A 14,174-nucleotide genomic window follows, 5' to 3' on the forward strand; every position below is an offset into this window, starting at 1 on the left:
TTTTAGTCTACATAGAAGAGGTGTCATTTCTGTAAAATGCCGCTGTTCAGAGGTGAATCTGATTTAACTGTCAGTCATCAACTGGCATCAGTTTAACATGCTGTTATAATTTGCCTCCTGTGAGTATCACAGATACCAACAGTGTGAAAAAAATGAAAATGTGGCAGGTAGAAGCTAGTCCTTTTTTCCCCTTCCCTGAACTGAGTTGTGAGAAAAGTTTATCTCCCTTCTTTGCACTAACTTTAACACATGATTATCAACACTATCTCAATGCCTTCATAAGGCCCAGATCTCATAAGCATACAAACACACTAACATTTATCTCAGTAAGTACAATGACTACGCATGTTAACCTAAGTCAGGTACATGCCTGTAAAGTGATTAAATGCAGGCCTCACTTTCCAGTATTCTATTTAAATGAAGTTATTCTGCCTCTTTTATTTAAAAAGATGTATCCAGTCTGGGAAATGATGTCAGAACATTCAGCTAATGTGTTTTTCTCTTCCTTTCAATATAGTAACAACCGTAATAATAGATAAGAGGTACTATATCATTTATATATAATGGAAATGATAATTATTACAGAGTCTGGCGAGTCCTTTGGCTGTGTTACTTTGTGTTTGAAAAGGAGGAGGAAAAAAATAATGTTGGTATTTCAAAATTATTTGAACCATATTCATATTTTTAACTCAAGATTTTAAAAGGCTGCAAAAATAGCAGTGCAATACACGATGCAAGACCAAGTAAAACAGATGAGGTACATACTTATTTCAGATATCTTTCAAGTGATACCCAGTGAAATAGTTTGTGCAGTAGATGAATTAGGAGAGGGCTGAAGGAATCATGGTCTCCTCTGCTAAAGGACATGCTGTTTCTCGATAGCCTCCCAATCTAGCTGCACACAATGTAGAAGCTTAAGATATATAGACTTTCATTGGACTCTGCTGTAACTATCTGTGGATTAATTAAAGCGATCAAAGTTAAATTCTGCACCAAGACTTAAAAGCAAAACTGAAATCATGATGGGGGAAAAAAGGAAAAAAAAAGTACTCCACATACATTAATTTCAACTTTTGGAATGATTTAGCTTTGCTTCTGTGTACTATATTACCTTTTAGCAAATTTTCAAGCAATTGCTTCTCAACGGATCAGATGTGTGTCCATGGATTACATATGTCTGAGATTTCTAGTTCTGGGGCACGGTCAGAGTAATCGGACCTGTTAAGGCTACTAAGCAACCAGAAAAACAGGGAAAAACTGAGATCTACAAAATAGGCACTGACAGATTTCCAGAGGTTAAAAAAGAGCATATGCAGGAAACCCAGGCACCCAAGAGCTCTTCATATAGGGAGCTTTGCTTTACCAGGGACAAACTCTGTTCAAAGAGTGGATTCTAATTATAGAAATAAATCAAATGACAAACTAAAGAGCTCCTCATACAGGCATAAAAATCAGTACTATTGCATTCCTTTCCAAGCCTGTCATAGAATGCTAAGAGGAAGCACTTGTATAGTTATAGATACCAGCATCATCTAATGACCTCTGACATAACAAAGTTAACGCCTCTATTTGACTCCTAGTGACCACTATAAATAACCCCCCTCTCCAAAAAAAAGTCTATTTCATGAATAACCAGAGTAAAAATAACTACAATTAATGCCTAAGATAGTTGTCAAGAGAATTTAAGGGGAAAAAATCTGGGAAAGCCACAGTCAGCTCAGCTCACTTTTAGACAAGACCGAAAACTAAAATAAGGATATTTATCTTACTACAGAATGCCCTTCTTTCTATTCTAGTTCTGTGTTTCAGTAATCCTAACAGTAGTGTACTAGAGATGTAACTGAGATTTACAATTGGACCCTAAACAGGTACTAACAGGCACTGATTTCTGCTAATATCTCTTCCAGGTGTAACCATGAACATAATAAAAAATGATTAGCCCAAACTATTTAAACATAGTGACCATTCTAGTATCAGAACATTTTTCCTTCTATGTCCTTAGTTTGATGTTTCAAATCTTTCAGCAGTAGCAGGAACTGAAGGGAGGTAACAAGAAATGAAAAAAACACTCTACCTGTAGGCATCACACAAAAAAACCCAGAGAAGAATAGCACTTATTTATTTACTGTGAACTTTACACAATTTTTAAAACAGGAGAAAGAATGCATGCTAGCAATTTTGTGTGTTTTAAGCTACATCAGTTACAACATGAAAATCTTAGAAATCTCTTCTATGCATCTGTTAAGATGTCATCATAAGCATTGTAGACTTCCAGTATGTATGGAAGTGCCACACACATAATGAATAGTGAACTCGAGAGGTGCAGAAAAGAAAGTAGTCAGAGTCTGACTACTTCAAGCAGAAGAGAACAGCCCAAAGCCCTGCACTTAAGTCCAGGGCTTTAATGATATTAGATCCAAGGCAGTTTTAGAAGGTCTAGCAAAACAGCAGTGCAGTTCAGTGAGGTATTAAGTGCCAGAAAAAGCAGAGCTCTAATAGCAAAAAAGGAACAGCTAGTTCTCAGGGCTATTTCATTCAGGATATTCACAAAGGGAAACACTGCAGAGTCATTCTGCTGTGCTGATTAATGTTCTTAATGTCCCGTGGCCTCCAAAAAGTTAACAGTCTCAAAGGCATTTTGTTCCCTGTTTTCAGGGATGATTTGAGAGGGAGTTGGGAAAGGAGGAGGGTCTGTCGATCCAACTTAGACAAAGTGATAACAGAAGAGTTCAAAGTTAAAACTAGATGATGCCTAGTCCTGTAGTTTTTTGGATGTATAAATGGGCTGGGAAGAACACAAAATGGTTATAAATCACGCAACCATGTTTTATTACTAAGAAAAACACAGTCTTATGGCCCCAGTAAGCAAAAAAAGGTGAATGTAACAGTTGTTCTTGAACTGGAGTTCAGTGATGGGACAGATCCTTCCTCTCTCAGTGGTAGAGATCCATCAATACAAGGAACAGAGAAAGCCAGGCTGCAGTAAGTCCCATCTTTCATCTTCGATGGTGATAACCAGCAGATGATTCAGTGGAAGCTGTGAAAATCTGCACTGCTGACAAATAATCATTCTACAGAAGAAATTCCTAGCCCTTGAACTCTGCAATTTTCAAAAAGAAAAAAAGTTCACACCAGAAAGTCCTCATTTTCTTAACATGTTCTGTCAGCCATGGGTTTAGTAGGGAAAATAAAGTGTTTTTATGTGTTAAAAAGTTTGCATTAACCCTCATCTGCCACGGTACTCACGGTACTCTGAAACTACAGTTTCTAGAATAATGCAACCCACACAAGTAAGCTTTGCCCCGAAGACTGTTTCAATTTTTGCCCCACCTCATAAACACTCATGTTCTCATTATTAAACATCTCTTTCATACATGCTCATCCTGACCTCAAGGATAGCTAGAGGCAAGGCACTTCCATATTAATTTTGGGTCAAATGAAAGAAATTCCTCCTTATAAACATGCTGCCATTTAATTTTACAGCTCTTCAGAAACGGGACCTCCTACTACTTTGCCAGTTGGAGAGGGGCCCGTATGCTGGAAATAACCCTGTATTAAAAAACTATTACACAGATTTGCCTGACAATATCAGCCACAGGAATCTGCAGTACCATCTTAAAACAATACTTCCTTCTGTAAATCCACTTCAATTTATGAAAAGCTACGGCTACATAATTTGCTGTATTATTTTTCTGTAACAATTGTCTCCTTTAGGCTAAAGAGGTAGGTAATATTACTTACCAGTAAGGCCACTAACTTCCCAGCCTCTGAATGTTTAAAGATTATAAGCTTCAACCATTTCCCAAAATGAAGTTGTTTTAAAATACTTGAGGCTCCCCCTTCTTCAAAATATTGTATGGATTTAATAACGAGCCTTCTGAGAGCTACAGTTTCTGCTTTATAATGCTGTCCTTTCCTTTCATTGCAACTGACATTGTCTGCTGAACTCCTTGCACTATCCCCACATTTGCACAGAAACAAATGGAAGTCTTTCTTTGTTAATTGGCTTATTAAAAATTCATGGTGCACTTTGATGTTTAATATTTAAACATCATGTTTAATGTGTGTACTGCCATTTTTTTCTTCAGAAAAAGCAAGTATAATAGAGAACGCACTGCTTTTCTGGACAACGATACCAGGTTTGGTTGTGGGTTAGCATTCAGGATAGATAACGTTACTTCAGCATTAGCACACATTTTTGAAAAGTTTAAGGTCACACTACCTTTTGAGCCCCAAGAAAGTCAACCTAAATACTATGATGCTGTAATGGTAATCTGATTTTGATTCTTTTGCATTTCTGCTCAAGACTGCTTATATCATGTAAATAGCATTAATAATCAACTACATACACCTTAAACGGCAGGTTTGAGAGCATTCAGATAATCTTCCATTTCATTATTAATTGTTAAATATTTTCCACCTAAAAGTTTGATTCTACAAAATGCCAAGCTCAGTGGTGAAGGAGCCAAACTCAATTAAGACTTCAGTCTTCCAAGTTCAAAGGGAAAAACAGTATGTTGCACCAAAGATTGAAGACGGACCAATGTTTAAGGCAGGTCATGAAGAACCTCAGACACTTGCATTAAATGATTTGCTCACCCCAGATTTCTTTTCTGTTCTTGAGCAAATCAACTGCAGTCCACTTGCCTTAATGTACCTATCATAAAACTAAATTCTCCCTATCAGTGCACAAATGCAAAAATGCAAGTACTTAAAAAAATAATAATTTATTGCTTAACTGCATAGGGACCTATAGAGTCCTTTCACTGGGAAAGCTGCCTACAAACCTGTTTTCATTCAAATACAGAACTGCCAGTGCTGAGCAACTAGGCATCAGAACTTGCCAATATCCATAAATATTGAATTCCTTCATCTAATTCAGCTGTAGGACTAAATCCAGTAGCTGGTGTAACCTTTCCTTGCTACTTCAGCTATTCCCACCTTATCGTCTCAGATAAAAGCCCATAGGATGGCCTCCATAGGATGGAGTCCAGCAATCTATATTCCAGAAGATTAGTCAGAGGGTGAAATTTCTCATGACAGATGACTCATCAGACAGCTCTTCACTTTACAAAGAGATCCTACACTCTCTCCTCACCAATGCTCCCCTGCTCTCCACTCCTACTACCTTCTTTTGCACCACATCTGCTTATTCGACTCTTTATTGAGCCAATTCTAATCATAACCCTGCCATCTCCCCCCACCAAGAAAAAAAAAGAAACTTTTTTTTGTTTTGCTCAGATTAATTTTCCACAGGGTTTGGTCCTGCTCAACACAGAATCCAAGAGTATCAGAGCCAGCATAGAAGAAGTGGGAAGAAACACGTGGCTAGGAACAGAGGGGAAGCAGGAAACATTAGACTGGCACTAGCAACCAAAAACCCCTTTCTTCTCTTAAAATCTATGAGTCGTTGCCACAAATGCTAGTTTTCAGCACGGAACGACCTTTGTTCCAACTATTCTGTTGTAACAGTAAAATGGCACTTTTCCAAAACCATCTTTGCAACCCCCCAGCAGCCATTCACATCAGAATAAAAACACAGAGCAGAAGTTCCAGCTAAGCAACATACAGTAAGTCCCAGCCCCAAAGCCATCTTCGCACCATCTCATCTGCAGGCATCTGTGATATTTAGATTTCAGGATGATTTTATTCTTAAACATTTTAAATTAGAATCTGGATGCACCCAAATTCACTTGTCTTCTGCTCACACTTGGCCTCAGGAACAAGCAGCATTGGTTTGCAGAGTAAGGTTCCTGAGCACTGCAAGCCTATGCAAGCAAAAGCTGTTAATTTACTATCAAAATAGATGGAAAACGTAATGCAAAACAGTAGGCCAGTGACGTGGGAAAGAATTTTATTCCCAGATATTATCTTCAGTAACTATTCTGAAGGCTTATAATACTGGAAGGACTATTAGCCAGTACTAAGTGCTGGGCTCTCCTTCTTAAAAGGAACAAAAGCCTTTTCTCTCATGCGCAACTGATTGCTCTTTTATACAAAGTAAGCATTAATGTAACTAATTTGAAGAAAAAAAAATTTCAACAGTATAATTTCTTTTATCCAATCAGAAGAAATTCTCAAAATATGTTTTGAAAGCTTCTGTCTCAGAAGAGTCTGACAAGGGAGTACTATACATAAAGAAAACAGTTTGTTCATGAAGCAAAATTGATATAGAATTAAAACAATAACTCACCAGACATCAAATGAAATCACTGTTTCACGAACAGTGTGATGGTTTATCAGATCACATCCTATTGTTTGTCTCTTCACGCTTCCTCCTACATTTCCTCAAGTTATTATTTCTCCCAGGGTGTTTATCTTTAATATACAGTGAAGTTATGAAGTGCTAATGGCCAAGCAACATCAGGGAAAAGCTGTAAAATAACAGATGTGAATCAGCTGGCCAATGCCATGGGAAGGAGTTTTATCTTCAGATGTAACATTGCAAATATTACATTTGCAATCAATAGGCTCAAATTTAAAATGTAAACATTTTAATCTCTGATATTAGATCTCATTTGGCTACTGGTACAAGTATATGCATATCAAAACATTTTATCTCTGTTATTTCATGTTGCACCTGTTATTTTGCACAATCCAGCAATACAAATAGTGCTAGACTCACTAAGACAGCCATCTTTTGAAATCAAATCTGGAACATAACAGATATGCCTATGCCTAATATCCACATTCTGAACTCATTTAGTCACCTCAGCTTTACATTTAATTAAAAAAAAAACTCAATCTCTTTGCAAAGGAACATTTACAAACACCCTCAAAGCACTCAGTATAGGTAGTTCCAACACAGCCAGAAAAGTAACGCAAAACCGCTGCCAGTTAGCCTTTTGCTCTATGATTATGTCCCTCTTGCTCACCAATGTGAGGAACTGACTGGACAGTCTCTAGACAGCAAAAAGAAGGCGGGAAAGCAAGACTGGGAAAGGGGGGATCTAGCCCCTGATCCTCATTTTCCTCATATGAGCTAATATTTGTCAAGTAGAGGTGAAGAGGACACAGGCACTGTACTAAGTTTACAGGATCACAGAATGATTCAGGTTTGAAGGCACGCCTGGAGATCATCTAGTCCAACCCCCCTGCTCAAGCTGGGTCATCTAGAGCATATTATCCAGGAATGTGTCCAGATGGCTTTTGAATATCTCCAGGGAAGGAGACTCCACTACCTCCCTGGGCAACCTGTCCCAGTGCTCTGTCACCCTCACAGGAGAGAAGTTTTTCCTCATGTTCGGACGGACCTTCCTGTGTTTCAGTTCGAGCCTGTTGCCTCTTGTCCTGTCGCTGGGCACCACGGAGAAGAGGCTGGCCCCATCCTCTCGACACCCTCCCTTGAGATACTCGTACACATTGATCAGATCACCTCTCAGTCTTCTCTTCTCCAGGCTGCACAGGCCCAGCTCTCTCAGCCTTTCTTCATAGGAGAAATGCTCCAGGCCCCTCATCATCTTTGGAGCCCTCCGCTGGACTCTCTCCAGTAGTGCCATGTCTCTCTTGTACTGGAGAACCCAGAACTGGACACAGTACTCCAGGTGAGGCCTCACCAGGGCTGACTAGAGGGGGAGGATCACCTCCCTCCACCTGCTGGCAACACTCTGCCTAATGCACCCCAGCACACCATTGGCCTTTTTGGCCACAAGGGCACGTTGCTGGCTCATGGTCCAACTTGTTGTCCACCAGGACTCCCCTGGCCCTTCTCTGCACAGCTACTTTCCAGCAGGTCAGCCCCCAGCCTGTACTGGTGCAGGGTGTCCACTGCTCTGCCCTCATCTACCCAGCCAGTTGTCCCATCACAGAAGGCTATCAGGTTGGTCAAGCATGATTTCCCTTTGGTGAATCCATGCTGACTACTCCTCATCACCTTCTTGTCCTCCATATGCTTAGTGAGGACCTCCAGGAGGAGCTGTTCCATCACTTTTCCAGGGACGGAGGTGAGGCTGACAGGCCTGTAGTTCCCTGGCTCCTCCTTCTTGCCCTTTTGGAAGACTGGGGTAATGTTTACTTTCTTCCAGTCACCTCTCCTGATCTCCATGAACCTTTCCAAGATGATGGAGAGTGGCCTAGCGATAACATTCACCAGCTCCCTCAGCACTCGTGGGTGCATCCCATCGGGGCCCTTAGACTTGCACAAATGCTCTCTAACCCGATTCTCCTCGACCATGGGAGAGTCTTCCTTTCTCCAGCCTTCCTCTCTTGTCCGCAGGGTCTGCAATTCCTGAGGACTGGCCTCAGCAGTGAAGACTGAAGCAAAGGCGGCATTCAGCAACTCTGCCTTCTCTGTGTTCTCTGTCATCAGGGTCCCCGCCCCATTCAGTAACGGACCCACATTTCCCTAGTCTTCCTTTTGCTATTGTTGTATCTGAAGAAGCCCTTCTTGTTGTCCTTGGCATCCCTTGTCAGATTTAATTCCAAATGGGCCTTGGTCTTCCTCATTGCGTTTCTGCATACTCTGACAATGTCCCTATATTCATCAGGCCTGTCCCCTTTTCCACCTTCTGTAGACTTCCTGTTTATGTCTGAGTTTTGCCAGGACTTCCTTGCTCATCCATGCAGATCTCCTGCCTGCTTTGCTTGAGTTCTTCCTCATACAGATGCACTGTTCTTGAGCCTGGAGGAACTGATCCTTTAACACTAACCAGCTCTCTTGGACCCTCCTTCCTTCTAGGGGCTGATCCCATGGGATTCTCCAAGGTCCCTGAAGAGGCCAAAGTTAGCTCTCCCGGAGTCCAGGGTTGCGATCCTACTTATTGCCCTGCTCCCTCCTCGCAGGGTCCTGAACTCCATGATCTCATGGTCACTGCAGCCAAGGCTGCCCCCAGCCTTCATTACTCCAACCAGTCTTTCCTTGTTTGTTAGTACAAGGTCCAGCAACACACCTCTCCTCATGTGCTCCTCCATCACCTGTGTCAGAAAGTTATCAGTGCTTTCCAGGAACCTCCTGGACTATTTATGCCTTGCTGTGCTCTCTTCCCAGAAGACATCAGGGTGTTTGAAGTCCCCCATGAGAACCAGGGCCTGTGATCGTGAGGCTACTTCCAGCTGTCTGTAGAAGGCCTCATCGACTTCCTCGTCCTGGTCAGGTGGCCTGTAGCAAACCCCCACAACACTGTCACCCTTATTAGTCTGCCCTTTAGTCCTTACCCAGAAGCTCTTGACCTGCTCTCATCCAGCCCAAGGTAGAGCTCCATACATTCCAGGTGTTCTCTCACTCACATAAAGGGCAACTCCACCCCTTTGCCTTTCTGGCCTGTCTTTCCTAAAAATCACATAGCCATTCATGACAACATTCCAGTCATGCAAGCTATCCCACCATGTCTCTGTAATTGCAACGAGATCAAAGCCCTGTGACTGCACACAGATGTCTAACTCTTCCTGTTTATTCCCCATGCTGCATGCATTGGTGTGCAGGCACTTCAGAGAGGTATCTGAGCATGCCAGTTTCCCAGGAGGGGTGCCAGAGGATACCCCATAGTCATGTCTTGTAGGCACTTCCTCGGCTGCATGCACTTGCTGGAGGTATCCCCACTTGAGCCCTGTTTTGCTGTCTGGGTGGTCTCTGTAACGCTCCTCTTCCCCCATCTTTCCTAGTTTAAAGCTCTCCTAAGTTTAATTTCAAACAGTGCTGTATTAAGACCATGTTATAACCTGTAAAAAACAAACATACCTGTTGGAATTTAAATACAGTTTCCTTACAATTCCATTGACCATGCTGTCAAAACAGAGCCAGGTGCTGTTGTTAACATTAGCACTTGATTGTAAGAATCATTGAAAATGCTTTTGTTACAATTATTGACTAATCATAATCAACTGAAATAACTCTATTTTTGATCCAAAATGACACTGAGAGAACTGAATTTATGAAAAATGTTACTGAGTGAATTTGAGTAACACGTATATAAACTCTTACTTATTCAAAAATACTCTGTGAAATACTTTATATACAATGTTAGTAATTATTCACTCAACCCTATTGAGTATTTCACACATTCAAGGTAAAACCTTACTTTATCTGCAGCATATACATGTGAATAGGCTGCATTTAAAGATAAAAAAGACCCAAGCACTCTGATCTGGTAAGACACTAGTCTTTTAAAGGACCTGGTGTCATCTCCTAAAGAAGGAATGCCCTCTACTGCTTGGTTACAGCTCTGCACCAATAGTTAAAGAAACAGCTACTCAAAATCAGGTTTGACATTGAGTGCAACTTTGAAAATTAAAAAAAAAATTATATATATACTTTTTTTTAATTGTGGGCTCTCTCTCAGAGCTATCAAGAGATATGAAACATAAATATAAAACTGAATGTTCTTTAAAAACAGAGCATTTGAATCTGCTCTACCATTTATTTACTGTGATCTGGACATGGCTCCTAGCATCTCACTTTAAATAAATGTATGAAGTCAGGCTGAATATTTCCTTTGTAATAGCTGGACACTTAACATTTTGATTTTAAGAATCCCATGTTATTACTTTTGAAATTGCTTTAGCATGCATTTAGATATAACTTTATAAATTCGGTGCCTGTTCCCAGGCTTAATACATTTTCCCCCCTTATTACTTCAAAGAGTCTCCTAGGGGCATAGGTGTATCATTTGTCCATAGTAGTTTTCCTTTGAAAATCAACCAACTGAAATTCTTACAGCCCTAAAAATGATATGCATAGCATGTAATTTTGTAGCATGCTAACACACAAGAGTGCTATAACGCATCCTCAAAAACCAGCACAGACTTATGCCCGTTGTTTTCTTTTACATCAACAAAGAAGAGACACATATGTACCATTCTAGAAAGTTTACCTCAAGTCTGATTCAGTTTTATATCAGATTTGTTCCTAAGAAAACACTGCATTTGGCAGCAAGAAGTAAAGACGAATTTCGGAAGTTCTGTTTTAAAAAGTCACCACCTAGTACCTCCAGCAGCAGGCACCTATCTTTTTCCTCTCATTTTCTTCCCTTTTCTGTGTGACTATCCAAGTAAGCAGACAGTAAGTCCAGAGATATTCATGCCAGACTAATTTTGGTTTCTGGAATGGCAGCTTTCTTTTGGACAGAAAAATAGCACAGAAACAATTACAAGATGCTTGACCCAGCAAAGAAAGCTGGAGACCAGCTTTCTCACAGGGCATATAGTCACCAGCCACTTAGAGTACTGAACAGAAAAGATTCACATAAAATTCACATTCACATGAAATAAAATTCCTTTTCTCCAAAAATTGATGATTGCATACCACCTAAAAATAACAAAATCAAAGGTACGTGGCACCTTAACTGCTTGAAAGCACACAAACAGTAAGTGGCTGGCTTACATGCTCCTTTTTGTTCATTTCCTGACAAAACTTAACACATTGTGCTGGCCTGTAGTATAGACTCCTAAGGACTAGGACAATGCAAAAAGTTAATGCTAAAAAAAATCTGATTGTCGGCTCAGTGAATATTTCTGAGAGTAAGGCTTTGCGTCACCTGGCCTCAGCTAAAAGAAAGCAAATAAATGTCTAGCCTTAAAATAATTCTTCTTTTTTTTTTTTTGTCAGATATTAACTTGAATTTTCTCCCTGTCCTCCAATATACTTGCAATACCTAGAGTAAGGCTTTGCGTCACCTGGCCTCAGCTAAAAGAAAGCAAATAAATGTCTAGCCTTAAAATAATTCTTCCTTTTTTTTTTTTTTGTCAGATATTAACTTGAATTTTCTCCCTGTCCTCCAATATACTTGCAATACCTAGAGAAACATATTATTCTCTGGAAGGAAGATATTTTCTTCTCTGGAGAAATATAAAGTCAGGTTAAAAAACAGAATATAAAAATCAGGAAGATGCAAAGAATAATGGCTCTACTTCAACTAGGAGAAATTGGCAACAGACACTGTAAGAGAAGAAATGGAAAAAAGATTTTCACAATATTGTACATACAAGCCAGTGTTCCCCAAACACGGACACTCTCAAATCTTACCATCAGACAATTTCTATGTTTCTACAGTTAAAAAATGAAACAGACCAGCTTTTCTAGAAAGAATGGCAGATAGATAGGTAAACTATTACACAGAAGCTTGCTTTTCTCATCTGAAAACAGGACGCCCCATAGCTTTAAGCCAAATGCAAGGCAAGCTTCAAGAGAGGAAGAATTAGTTACAGGGATCTCAGAAATTCCTCAGCATCTTTGCTTAGAGAACAACCTTATTTGGGGAAGGAAGGAATTGCTAGTTATGTAGGCCTTATCTGAGAACCTACATACTTTCTTTGACTTAGGTTATATATTTATATGAGAGAGCATGAGCAAAAGGGGGGGGGAGGGAGGGAGGAGAGAGAGAGCACGAGAGAGCAAGAGAGAGCAAGAGAGAGCGAGAGCAAGAGAGAGAGAGAGAGAGAGAGAATGAGCGCGAGAGCCTGTGTGCATGCATATATAAGCTAATAATCACATTGGCACTTGGTTTCAGACTGACTCCACATTATTTGTTTTCAATAAGCAATGGCATGTATTGCCACCACCAGGGCTACTCATGGATGCTCATAAATATTTTCTGGAATTACTCTGATAATGATATTTTGGCCATGAATTGATCCGGCCAGTTTCAAGGAAAAACTTCTCTAAGTCTACACAGCAGGAAGAACCACAGTGAAGATGACTACCAAGAGGGTCCACAAAGCCTTTTTGTTGTTCTTTAGCTTTTATCATTAGCTTCCAGTACACACACACACACACACACACACACACACACACACACGCAAGGCATTAAGTGGTTGGCTAGATGTTTGAGATAGCTTTCACAGAAGTAATAATGTTCACGGACTGCAAACTTTCAGAACAAGAAATACTCTGAAGATTATACAAACCTAAAAATTTGCTGCCTTTTCACCTTTTTATTGATTAGAAACTATAAGGTTAGTTTTGGGCAGTATTAAATAAAACGCTAATAAAAAATGCTATCCCAAATCGCTGTGTATATTCTCAGAGTATAGTACCAAAAACCTTTTGCTTTCTGAAAAATGTGTGCAAGTTGTATGTGTATTTGCCTAGAAATGATATGCACGACTCACATTTATATACACACATACATATGTGTACATATATTTTAGTATATATGTACATATGTTGTAGTATGTATGCATATGTTTTCCACACTAAGATCAAGAGTTTAGCAGTAAGTTGATCTAGTACTTAACTTTAAAACAAGATTGCAATGACAACAGTACTACTGTCATTGTTGTTTTGCCAGCAAATGTACAGGAAGAATGATATCCAACCTGCGCTTTCTGTGCTGGATGCATCAAAAGTATCATCCATCCCAGCAAGTATTGTAATTCAGAATATTCAGCCAACTTTAGGAGGCAAGACTCTTTTCTCTTAAATCTTAAGAGCGCTGAAAGTATTCTTTATTGGATTGGTAAAGATATTTTATTGTAGAACATTTTTACTTAGAACTGAACTCTTTCTTTCTAAAGCACAACTTACAGCACAAACTGCTTCATTCCTATAAAAAACATACCAGACCTAATGACAAGCTGGCTTCCTCTAAATCTGTTCTCAGACAAATATCAAAGACAGATAGACTGATTTAAGACTCTGGAAGAGTGGTGTTTTGATTCAGATAAGCAGAGGCTTCCCACCTCAAACAAGAGAAATATTTTTTCTTCAGAAACAATACAGATATAGTTTATTCAATTGTTTATTCAATGCTTTTACTTCAACATCCAAATTACAATTCATCACAAAATAGGGAAAAGACTCACAGTCAAAGTAATCAGGAGCACAACTGAAGTGCTGTAAAAAGATAATTTATACTTGTGCATTTTGTTATTCTACCTTGGGGAAAGGGACATGATAAACACCTGCCAATATTTGAAGGCCATAAACTCCAAAATGCAAGGAATTGTTTAGCATTACACGTGGAATATATTTAAGAATAGTGGGATTATACTAAGGAAAGTGGGTAAGGCTTCTTGACTGTGAAATTTATACAAAACTGAAACAGCCTTCTGAAGAGGGAAATTTGTTGCTCAAGTCATTTAAATTAGAATGCAGAAAGCACATGGAAATGCCCTTTAGGAAATGATCTGCATTGGTTTGGAAATCAACCTAGTATCTCTTTCCAGCTATAATTGGTATGATTTCCTGGTTTTGGATGTAAAACACAAGGGAACTCAAGTCAAGAGTTCATGTAACTATT

The sequence above is a fragment of the Struthio camelus genome, chromosome Z (genome assembly GCF_040807025.1).
Source record: "Struthio camelus isolate bStrCam1 chromosome Z, bStrCam1.hap1, whole genome shotgun sequence".
In the NCBI taxonomy this organism is placed as follows: Eukaryota; Metazoa; Chordata; class Aves; order Struthioniformes; family Struthionidae; genus Struthio; species Struthio camelus.